We start from the raw sequence: 13,004 nt of genomic DNA, 5'->3' as shown, positions 1-13,004 counted from the left end.
GCAGAAGTCATGTTGATACCCACCCCCTCTATTTTAGTAAAGAGGAAACTCATGGCTTGGCTATTTGCCGATGATACGGTACTGCTCTCTAAAACCCCAGTGGGTTTGAAAAGGGTGCTTAAGGCTTTATTATTGCAAAGAAAGCTATTATTGCAAAGAAAGCCAATTAGAGATTAATGACTAGAAAACTAAAATCATATCCTTCGGCCAAAGTCGGAAAAGAAGGTCTTAGAACATCAGTGGCCATAAATTGGAACAAGTACTGTATTTCAAGTACTTAGGGGTGATAATTCATTCATCTGGGACCAGATCTGCTCATCATGAGTATGTTGAAGCACTAGGCCAAAAATCCACTCAGAGTATTTTAAAATTTGCACCCACCAAAGGAGGTCTCTATTCACCAGCAGCTCTCTGGCTATTCCAAGGGGAAAATATTGCCCCAATTAATGTATGGGACAATACTCAGGCTTCCCTTCTCTTGTTACGCCTCTTTAGAGTGAGTTCAGTCAAGATTCCTAAGAACATTATTCCATGTACTCAGCTGTGCTTCCAATGCTATGCTACATCTTGGCTTGAAGGTCATCCATTGCAAACTGCAGAATTTAGGGTTTTCTTTAGAAAATGTTCTGAAAATTTGTTCTGACCGAGCAAAAGCAAGCAAAGGTTGTTCGATATAGAGCGACAAAGAAACAACACCGACGTCCAAAATGTAAGGATTTCTGGGAAACTTAGATATATCGTCACTCCAGTACCCTATCTCTCATTTTTGGAAGTACCTAGCCAACAGAGCTTTTACGTTGGCAAGAGGGCAAGTTTTCCCCTCTGCAGTTTTGGAGGGGAGATACAAAAGAGATCCCTACGAAGGAGAGAATCTGTTCCTGTGGTATCGAAGAGGTGGAATCAGTTGAGCACGTTTCATTGTACTGCTGTTTTCATCAGGAAATTCGCTCAAATATAATCTCCCCATAGTTTAAAAGGCTGTTCTGGTGTTGATATTTCAAAGGTTTTGTTGGGTGTTACTCAACAGACCTCTATTAGCTGCACACACACACACACACACACACACATACAAAATTCAGCAGCTTGTGAAATTCGCCGGGAAATTTCATGTATGGATTTTAAATTTTAGTAAATCCCAACTGTTGTGTTACCAGGATTGACCTTTTGCATTCTCCTATTTACGTTATTGTAAATCTTTTGAAGGTCAAAGAAGACGGGGACGGCAAAGGATGAGATGGTTAGACAGTGTCATCGAGGCATGAAGCTGAGCAAACTTCAGAGGATGACGGAAGACAGGAAGGCCTGGCGGGATCTGGTCCATGGGGTCGCAAAGAGTCGGACTCGACTGTGCGACTGAACAACAACAACAACAAATCTTTTGATCTTTTGATTTGCACTGCTCATAATTCTGAATCTAAATCTCAATCTATTCTTAAACTGTTGGGAATCAAAGCTCCCTTTGATATGGGTAGAATGACCCACAACATGGACCTAAAACAGAAGCTATTCTTGAAGGAAACATGTGCCAGATTTGGCTGCATTCTTAATCCACACGATTAAAGAAAAATCTTACCAATGGATGGCTGCCCTCACCTGGATAGCCAAGCTGGCCCAAACTTGTAAGATCTCAGATCTCAGAAGCTAAGCAGGGTCAACCCTGGTTCGTACTGGACTGGGAGACCACCTGAGCCATACTGGGTTGCTATGCAGAGGCAGGCAATGGTGAACCACCGCTGTATATCCCTTACCTCTGTATATATCCCTTACCTTTCACAAGGTATATATAGGAGCTCTCAGTCTGGGGCAAAGGATGCTCTGTATTCTTGGTGCATAGGGGAGGCAACAGTGGGAGGGCTTCTTGTGACCTGGCCCCACTGCTGGACCTCCTGAGGGCACCTGGTATTTTTGGCCACTGTGTGACACAGAGTGTTGGACTGGATGGGCCATTGGTCTGATCCAACATTGGCTTCTCTTATGTTCTTATAGGAACTCTCTGTCTGGGTCAAGTGGTGCTCTGTATTCTTGGTGCTTGGGGGGGCAACAGTGGGAGGGCTTCTAGTGTCCTGGCCCCACTGCTGGACCTCCTGATGGCACCTGGTATTTTTGGCCACTGTGTGACAGAGTGTTGGACTGGATGGGCCAGTGGTCTTATCCAACGTTGGGTTATCTTATGTTCTTATAGGAACTCTCGGTCAAGTGATGCTCTGTATTCTTGGTGCTTGGGGGGGCAACAGTGGGAGGGCTTCTAGTGTCCTGGCCCCACTGCTGGACCTCCTGATGGCACCTGGTATTTTTGGCCACTGTGTGACAGAGTGTTGGACTGGATGGGCCAGTGGTCTGATCCAACGTTGGGTTATCTTATGTTCTTATAGGAACTCTCGGTCTGGGTCAAGTGATGCTCTGTGTTCTTGCTGCTTAGGGGGGGCAACAGTGGGAGGGCTTCTTGTGTCCTGGCCCCACTGCTGGACCTCCTGATGGCACCTGGTATTTTTGGCCACTGCGTGAAAGAGTGTTGGATTAGATGGGCCACTGGCCTGATCCTACATGGGCTTCTCTTATGTTCTTATGGATAAACACATGGAGCAGAGGTCCATCAGTGGCTATTAGCCACAAGGGACAGATAGGGACTCTGGGTCTGGGGCAAGTGATGCTCTGTATTCTTGGTGTTGGGGGGGGCAACAGTGGGAGGGTTTCTAGTGTCCTGGCCCCACTGCTGGACCTCCTGATGGCACCTGGTATTTTTGGCCACTGTGTGACAGAGTGTTGGATTAGATGGGCCACTGGCCTGATCCTACATGGGCTTCCCTTATGTTCTTATGTACCTGGAAAACCGCATGAGGTGTCGCCATAAATTGACTGCGACTTGATGGCCCTTTGGACGCACAGACACGCAATGGATGACTAGCTTGTTTTTCTTTCCTCTCAACGTGTTTTTGTCTTGAGTCCGAGGGGGATAAAGCAGGATATACATGCATAAAGGAAATAAAAGCATGCATACATTTCATAAATCAAGAACTGATACATGCATGTAATCAAAACATAACACAAACATCTGCAAGGGTCAGTTTATACCTCCCTTCTGTTTTCCACTGTGATCCACAAACAATTTCTTAGGTCTTCGGCATGATCAACACCCAGTCATTGTGACGATTCATTTCACACAAAGGACAGGTGAGGTGGCAGACCTGCAGGTATGTTGTATCACTTCAAAGTAGAGATGGGGGGGGGGTGTTCCGCCACAGGAATGCACATTCCACTATTTTTTTTAAAAAAATGGACATCACAAGAAAGCTTAAGTGTCGAATAGTTCATTCAATTAAAACATTTTTGTGCCACTTTCCACCCACCTTAGGATCCTCAAGGCAGGTCCTAAGATGCTAGTTTTCCATCTAAAGGGAGCTTTCCCCCTCCGCAGGGGAGGCCGTCAGCCATGGAAGCTCCAACCCACAGTCTGAAGTTGCACAACTCCAAAAACAGGTTTCCTGCCTTGCCTGCTGTTTGTCAGAACTTGCCCAAAGGGAACATCCCCTGTGTTGAAACTAAGGCTTTAATGTCTTTGGATTTTTTCACCCAATCCACCCTGTCCTTGCAGGCAGAGTAACCTGCAAACAAAACATTTTTTTAAAAAGACACTGAAAGGACTTTTGATCACTTCTGAAAAGCTGAAAGTTAGCATACGAATAAATATGTGTTAAAGGTAAAGGTAAAGGTTCCCTTGCTCGAAAGCCAGTCGAATCCGACTCTAGGGTTGCGGTGCTCATCTCCGTTTCAAAGCCGAAGAGCCAGCGCTGTCCGAAGACGTTTCCGTGGTCATGTGGCCAGCATGACTAAACACCAAGGCGCACGGAACGCTGTTACCTTCCCACCGAAGTGGTCCCTATTTATCTACTTGCAATTTCTTGCTTTCGAACTGCTAGGTTGGCAGGAGCTGGAACTAGAGACAGGAGCTCACCCTGTCTTGCAGCACCCGGGTCTTGAACCGCTGAACTACTGACCTTCCACAGCCTGCAGTTCAGCGTCTTAACCACTTGAGCCACCGCAGCTCCAAAATATGTGTTAGCATTTAGCTAATGCTGCCTGTAGTCAAAAGGTTTCCTGCATGTCCTTGTAACAATGCATACTACAGCCCTGTAAGGTAGACAAGAATCACTTACCCTCTGATATTCAAGGTGTCGGTTTCAACCTTCAAGGCCCTTAGTGGTCAGGGATCCACATGCCTTCGGGACCACCTCTCTCATTATGCCCCAAGAAGAGAAGAAGAAGAGAAGAGATTGGATTTATACCCCACCCTTCACTTAAGAACATAAGAACATAAGAGACACCAATGTTGGATCAGGCCAAAGGCCCATCCAGTCCAACACTCTGTGTCACACAGTGGCCAGAAATACCAGGGGCCATCAGGAGGTCCACCAGTGGGGCCAGGACATTAGAAGCCCTCCCACTGTTGACCCCCCCAAGCACCAAGAAGACAGAGCATCACTTGCCCCAGAGTTCCTATCTATACCTTGTGGCTAATAGCCACTGATGGACCTCTGCTCCATATGCTTATCTAATTCCCTTTTGAAGCCGTCCATGCTTGTAGCCGCCACCACCTCCTGTGGCAGTGAATTCCATGTGTTAATCACTCTTTAGGTGAGACTTGGAGTCTCAGAGCAGCTTACAAGCTCCTTTCGCTTCCCCTCCCCACAACAGACACCCTGTGAGGTGGGTGGGGCTGAGAGAGCTCTGACGGAAACTGCTCTTTTTCAAGGACAGTTGTACCAGAGCTTGTGACTGGCCCAAGGTCACATCAGCAGGTGCAAGTGGAGGAGTGGGGAATCAAACCCGGTTCTCCCAGATTAGAGTCCACACACTTAACCACTACACCAAACTGGCATTGCGCTCAGGGAATAAGAACCTCCTGGTGATCCCCGGCCCAAGAGAGATCCAGCTGTCCTCAAACCTGGCCCCTATCTGGTGGAACTCTCTACTGCAGAACATCCATGACCTGCGGGAGTTGTTACCTTCCCGCAGGGCATGTAAGGCCGAGATGTTCCGCCAGGCGTTCGGTTGAGGACAGCGATGGTACAGCATGTAATCTGGCAGTCTCACACACTTCATTCTCCACAGCTCCCCTCCGGGAGGCCGGGGAAACTGGGAATTCCCCCCGCCATTTTGGATCAACTAAATCATGTTGATATATTCTTGGAGCTGTGTGTGTATATATCTTCTTGGTTTTAAGTTTTAATTGATTGTATGTTCTCTCCTGCTGTAAGCTGCTTTGACCCCTGCTTGCAGGGAAGGGCAAGGGATGCTCTGTGGTCTTGGTGCTTGGGGGTGTCAACAGTGGGAGGGCTTCTAATGTCCTGGCCCCACTGCTGGACCTCCTGGTGGCTCCTGGTATTTCTGGCCACTGTGTGATACAGAGTGTTGGACTGGATGGGCCTTTGGCCTGATCCAACATTGTCTTCTTTTATGTTCTTATATGGAGCAGAGGTCCATCAGTGGCTATTAGCCACAAGGTATAGATGGGGGCTCTGGGGCAAGGGATGCTCTGTCTTCTTGGTGCTTGGGGGGGGGGGTCAACAGTGGGAGGGCTTCTAATGTCCTGGCCCCACTGCTGGACCTCCTGGTGGCTCCTGGTATTTCTGGCCACTGTGTGATACAGAGTGTTGGACTGGATGGGCCTTTGGCCTGATCCAACATTGGTGTCTCTTATGTTCTTAAGGGCAGCTTAAAAACCTAATTAAATAATTAAATAAATAAAATAAATTTCATGGCTGGTTGCCCGTCAGTGAAAAGCTTTTTGGTAAGTCGCCTTTAGGAATAACTTAAGCTTTAGTTTACCACCGTCACACAATGGCATGAGCGTATCTCGATACCTGTATGTCTTCTTTACAGGAGACTGTGTTCCTGTGGAGTGTTTCAGAAGAAGATGTTATGTATCTAATGCAGGAACAATATTAGGTACGTTTGCAGAGGCTTTTCACAATTTGTATTTTTTTCCCAATTTTGGATTCTTCGTATTGTTTTTCATGTTTAGTCACTCCTGAGGAAGTTCAACGAAATGAAGTTTATAGTATCAGGATCATTCGATCGAGGAAGTTCAGCGAAACAAAGTTCATAATATCTGGATCCTTTGTTCCATTTATGACTTATCTACATGTATTTTGAAGACTTCCCATGGAATTTGTACTTTTTGGATCTTATTACATGTGAACCACATTTATATAGACTTTATTATCTTTATTCTTTAATATTGGTACTGCTGTATTATAGAGCTTTCAGGGCTCTTTTTGTAGAAAAAGCCCAGCAGGAACTCATTAGCATAATAGGCCACACCCAACAGCAGGAACTTATTAGCATATTGGGCCACACCCCTGACAACACAGCTCATTAGCATATTAGGCCCCACCCCCATGTTACCAGAAGTGTGCTCATCCAGCCACACCCACCTTTTGTTATTCTGTTTACTTTGTTTGTTGTCAAAACCCAGGGCCTTTTTGTAGCAGGAACTCCTTTGCATGTTAGGCCACACACCCCTAATGTAGCCAATCCTAATGAGTTTCTGCTGCTGGGTGTGGCCTATTATGCTAATGAGTTCCTGCTGGGCGTGGCCAACTTGGGAGCCAGCTGGAACTCTGTTCCTGTGTGTTCCTGCCCAAAAATAGCCCTGGAGCTTTTGCATTACTGCTATTGTTGTAGCGTCTTCTGTTACACAGCTCTGTCTGGTGTTTTGGGTGAGATATGAGCAGCCACCTTCCTAGGTCACAGCTCAACTTTGCTGTTGTTGTTCAGTCGCACAGTCGAGTCCAACACTTTGCAACTCCATGGACCACATCATGGCAGGCCCTCCTGTCTTCAGCCGTCCTCCGGATTTTGCTTAATTTCATGTTTGTTGCATCTATGACACTGTCTAACCATCTCATCCTCTGCTGTCCCCTTCTTCTTTGACCTTCAATTTTTCCCAGCATCAGGGTTTTCTCCAGTGAGGGCTCCCTTCTCATTTGGTGGCCAAAGTATTTGTGCTTCAGCTTCAGTATCTGGCCTTCCAGGGGACAGTCAGGGTTGATTTCTTTTAGGATTGACTAATTCGATCTCCTTGCAGTCCAAGGGATTCTCAAGAGTCTTCTCCAGGACCATAATTTGAATGCATCTATTCTTCGGCGCTCGGCCTTCCTTATGGTCCAACTCTCACAGCCATACATGACTACTGGGAATACCATTGCTTTGAACATATGGACTTTTGTTGGCAGGGTGATGTCTCTACTTTTTATTATGCTGTCTAGGTTTGCCATCACTTTCCTCCCAAGGAGGAAATTTATGGCTTTAGTCACCATCTGCAGTGATCTTGGATCCCAGGAACGTGAATTCTGTCACTGCTTCCACGACTTCGCCTTCTATTTCAGGGGACAGTCAGGGTTGATTTCTTTTAGGATTGACTAATTCGATCTCCTTGCAGTCCAAGGGATTCTCAAGAGTCTTCTCCAGCACCATAATTCGAATGCATCTATTCTTCAGTGCTCGGCCTTCCTTATGGTCCAACTCTCACAGCCATACATGACTACTGGGAATACCATTGCTTTGAACATATGGACTTTTGTTGGCAGGGTGATGTCTCTACTTTTTATTATGCTGTCTAGGTTTGCCATCACTTTCCTCCCAAGGAGGAAATTTATGGTTTCAGTCACCATCTGCAGAGCCCCCCCCCACCCCCCGGTCCAAAACAGTCCAGTGGCACCTTTAAGACCAAGTTTTATTCAGGTACAAGCTCTCCCTCCTCTGTGAGTACAGATCTGCATGTTCTCCCCCCCCAATAGCTAGCAATCCAAATCAGTCCAGTGGAGCCTGAGCGGTGGGTGTTGCCTTCTGACACACTTCCGGTGATGTCAGGGGGTGTGGCATATGCAAATAAGTTATGCTAATGAATTATGCTAATGAGCTCCTGCAGCTCTTTTCTATGAAATGACCCCTGCAGACAACACAGAAGCAATTTGGTAAGGGGGCTTTGACTCGCACACCCATTGGGATGTTGATCCAGCTGTGTTCAGCTGGTGATCCCATTCCTATCCCTTGCTGGAGCACCTTGACACACAAGAGGTTTGACAAGTCCTGGCGGGGAGATTCCTGGAGATAGGAGAATGGAATAGAATTGCAGGACCATAGAGTTGGAAGGGCCCCTACAGGCCATCTAGTTCAACCCCCTGTTCAATGCAGGACTAGCCTAGAGCACCCTGACTAGTATTTGTCCAGACGCTCCTTCAGCTGCCTCCTAAAGACTCAGAGTGAAGGGGCTGGGTGCACCTCCCTGGGGAGGTTGTTCCGTAACCATGGGGCTGCTACTGAAAATGCCCTCTCTCATGTACACAGCAGATGAGCTTTTTTGGTCAATGGGGACAGTCAAGAGGACCTTTTCCTGTGACCTTAGTTCCAATCCTAGGCAGGAACATATGGAAGAAGATGGCACTTCAGATACACCAGTCTCAAGACACATAGGACTTTAGAGTTCCCAAGCAACACCTTGAATTGTGCTTGGGAGAAGATTGCATAATAGCTGCAGGATTGGGGGGGGGGTCACATGATCCCAGTAACGGGCTCTGACCGGCATTCTAGCCACATTTTTCTGAACTAGCTGCAGCCTCTGAACACTCTTCAAGGGTAGCCCTAAATACAGCAGATTGCAGTAGTCTAGTCTAGATGTAACTAAGGCATGGGTTGCTGTGGAGCCTGTAAAATTCATTGTGCAGTGCACAGGGTTTGTCCAGCCAATGCTTAAAGACTGCCAGTGAGCCTAAAGAAGGTGGGATTTGGGGAGAGGAAGGACCTTAGCAGGGTATAATGTCCAACAATCCACCCTCCAGAGTAGCCATTTTCACCAAGGAAACTGGTCTCTGCCACCTGGAGAGCAGCTGTAATTCCGGGGGATCTCCAGGCTCCACCTGGAGGTTGCTAAGCCTGCCACATACACAGACCTATCTACGCAAATACGCATGGAGAAACAGAGCTGTCAGAACGAAGAGGTTCCATTCCGGTTCTGCTTCACATATGTGCAAAACCCACAAGCAAATGTTTCATGTTCATTTTCTGTCTTTATCGGTGGCTCCCCCTAACTTTCCAGGTCCTCTGCAGTCCAGTAAGTGTGAAATCAGCACCTCCAGTTCTAGTCCTGGATACCTGATGAGTTGTTTTCTGTCGCCCCAGAAGGTCGGACCAGAAGCAATGGGTTGAAATTAAGTCGGAAGAGTTTTTTGGCTAAACATGAGGAAGAACTTCCTGACAGTTCGAGTGGTTCCTCAGTGGAACAGGCTTCCTCGGGAGGTGGTGGGGTCTCCTTCTTTGGAGGTTTTCAAGCAGAGGCTTAATGGCCATCTGACAGCAATGCGGATTCTGTGAACTCAGGCAGATCACGAGAGGGAGGGCAGGAAGGGTTGCCTCTGTGCTTAGTTCTTGTGCCCCTTTCTTACACGCCCAGGAAAATGCCGATCACCACTCTGGGGTCAGGAAGCAATTTTTTTCTCCATACCAGTTTGGCTGGAGATCCTGGAGGTTTTTTGTCATCTTCTGGGCATGGAGCAGGGGTCACTGGGGATGTGAGGGAGAGGTATTTGTGAATGTCCTGCATTGTGCAGATGACCCTGGTTAGACTAGATGACCCTGGAGGTCCCTCCCAACTCTATGATTCTACAATTCTCTTCTCCAGGAGGAACATCCCCAACCTTTTCTTGTAGGACTTATTTGCCAGATGTTTCTTCAAGGAGGTCAGGTTAGTATACATGGTTGTCCCCTAGGGAAGCCAGGTCTTCTGCATTGGCGGGAGACCTCCTGATCCCCTTTAGTGCTGCCAGCCATTGCCCAACTGGGTAGCGGGGGGGGGGGGAATGGTTAAGGAAATTGGGTGGCAGTGATCAGCATCACACCAAATGCCATGATGTCACTTCCGGAGTGGTGCAGAAGTGACGTCATCACGTCAGACAGCACTAACGCTTGCACAAATTCTGTGGTTAATGAACAGAGGGGGTTTTTTTTGGGGGGGGGAAATGATAGAGTGTTGCTAGCAATGTGATGATGTCACTTCTGGGTCACACTGGAAGTGACAGTGTAGTGTCAGTAGATCGAGATGGGTAGCTGTGTTTGTCTGTAGTTGTAGAAAAGGGCAAGAGTCCAGGAGCACCTTGTTGTTCTTCAGTCGCACAGTCAAGTCCAACTCTTCGCGACCCCATGGACCAGATCACGCCAGGCCCTCCTGTCTTCCACCATCCTCTAGTATGCTCAATTTCATGTTTGTTTCAGCAATAACACTGTCTAACCATCTCATCCTTTGCCGCCCCCGTCTTCTTTGACCTTCCATCTTTCCCAGCATCAGGGTCTTCTCTAGTGAGTGCTCCCTTCTCATTGGGTGGCCAAAGTATTTGAGCTTCAGTTCTATTATCTGGCCTTCCAGGGAGCAGTCAGGGTTGATTACATTTTGGATTGACTGATTTGATCTTCTTGCAGTCCAAGGGACTCTCAAGAGTCTCCTCCAGCACCATAGTTCAAAAGAATCTATTCTTTGATGCTCGGCCTTCCTTATGGTCCAACTCTCGCAGCCATACATTGTTGTTGGTATTGTTGTTGTTGTTCAGTCGTACAGTCGAGTCCGACTCTTCGCAACCCCATGGACCAGATCACGCCAGGCCTTCCTGTCTTCCGCCGTCCTCCGACGTTGACTCAACTTTATGTTCGTTGCATCTATGACACTGTCTAACCATCTCATCCTTTGCCGTCCCTGTCTTCTTTGACCTTCAATCTTTCCCATCATCAAGGTCTTCTCCAGGGAGTGCTCCCTTCTCATTTGGTGGCCAAAGTATTTGAGCTTCAGGATCTGGCCCTCCAAGGAACAGTCAGGGTTGATTTCCTTTTGTTGTTGTTGTTGTTCAGCCGCACAGTCGAGTCTAACTCTTTGTGACCCCATGGACCACATCACGCCAGGCCTCCTGTCTTCTGTAGTTCTCCTGAGTTTGCTTAACTTCATGTTTGTTGCATCGATAACACTGTCTAACCATCTCATCCTTTGCCATCCCTGAGCCAGCTGTGGCTGGGTAGGGTGGGGTATAAATTTAATAATAAATAAATAAAGCAGTACTGGAATAGAATAAGGGAAATCCATCAATATATCTAATTCTTAACATGGCCAAATTGGTGGATACTTCAATCCACAGACCGGAGCCATGATCTGTATCCCCTTTCTCCCTGATTCAGGGATGGGCACCCGAATAAAAGCCAAATAAGATCAAGTTTTATTTGGGAGCACCTAATCGGTAGCCAAATCAGATTGGAGGATCTGATTCGGCTGAATACATACTTGAAAAATGCCAAATGCACACCCCTGCTCTGAATGTGGCTGTTCACAAGTTATACTAAACACCCATACAATCCCCGAACACTGTACACTGTTCGACACCACTTGATTATGCACTCTAGAGTTACCAACTTCCAGCTGGAGCCTGGACTTCTCCCAGAACTATAGCTGATCTCTAGACTGCAGAGATCAGTTCCGGGCTCACCCTCTCTGGGTTGTGAAATTTCTGGAGATTTGGGGGATGGACAGAGGATGGAACTCAGCAGTATATAAAGTTATGGACTCCACTCTCCAAAGCAGCCATTTTCTCCAGGGAAACTGCTCTCTGTATCCTAAAGATCATTTGTAGTTCTGGAAGGTCTCCAGTCCTCACCTGGAAGTTGGCAACTGTATCAATTCCCAGTAGGAAATTACAGCTTTTCTTGTAGGCAAGGGGACCTGGCTGTGTGAAGAACCTCTCCCTTCTGGCTTGGACAAAACAATGACTTCTAAGGAGCAAGAGGAACCCATTCCCTCCTCTGAGAGCAGAGAAGAGGCACAGCAGCAGAATATGCTTTCAAGAGTGACCAAGCTGCCTTTGGTGAGCAGCGCCTATGACATGGCTGCCTCCGCGTATGCCTCGACCAAAGAGAACCACCCCTACGTCAAGGCAGTCCTGGATTTGGCTGAGGAAGGCATCAAGCACCTCTCTGATGTGGCTGTAACCAGTGCTCAGCCCCTCCTGACGAAGCTCGAACCGCAGGTTTCACTGGCAGGTCAGTATGCTTCAATGGGCCTGGATAAACTGGAGGAGAAGCTGCCAATCCTTCATCAGACAGCTGACCAGGTTATTTCTGATGCACAAAAGCTGGTGCTGTCAAAAGTTGCTGATGCCAAAGAAGCTGTCACCAAGGCTGTACAGAGTGGCAAGGAAATGGTGGTAGACACGAGGATGGGTAAGATGGCCTTGAGTGGAGCGGAATCCCCGCCACCTCCAGTTCAAAGGACCAGGCAGCAGGTGATAGGAAAGACCTCTGCCTGAGACTCTGGAGAGGACTTGAAGAGGGTTATCATATCACTTCTCAGTCGTCTCCTCTCCAGGCTAAACACCCCCAGCTCCTTCAGCCTTTCCTCATAGGACTTGGTCTCCAGACCCCTCACCATCTTTGTTGCCCTCCTCTGGACACGGTCCAGCTTGCCTATATTCCTTCTTAAATTGTGGCGCCCAAAACTGAACACAATACTCTAGGTGAGGTCTAACCAGAGCAGAGTAAAGCTGGGGTGAGATACCTTTGTTCTCTTCAAACGCCTGAAGGAGTCTGGCAGGGAAGAAGGCAAAAGCTCATTTCCTTCAGCACCAGAGGGCAAGGCTCAATTGGAAAGGCCAGAGATGTGGGAGAGTAGATTTTCCTTTGAGAAACTTCATAACAGTGATAGTGGCTCTGCAATGGAAACAATTATGGGACGGGGGGGGATGCTCACTCACTGGACGTCTTCAGACAGAGGCTGGGCAGCCATCTTTCAAGACTTCTCCACCTTTAGGATTCCTGCAAAGAGCAGGGAATCAGACTGGATTCTCAGACTCTATAGTGGAACCCATTTTTACCATAGAGTTTTTTCCCCCATATACCAGAACATCCCCAAGTTGCCAGCAATGCGGTGACACTGCTGTGTCTCTGGTGACAGAGGCCTAGGCCTCAGTTTGCTG

Source organism: Gekko japonicus, unplaced genomic scaffold (assembly GCF_001447785.1).
Source record: "Gekko japonicus isolate JY-2015 unplaced genomic scaffold, Gekko_japonicus_V1.1 scaffold1842, whole genome shotgun sequence".
Classification (NCBI taxonomy): Eukaryota; Metazoa; Chordata; class Lepidosauria; order Squamata; family Gekkonidae; genus Gekko; species Gekko japonicus.
Note: the sequence above shows the minus strand (reverse complement) of the source record.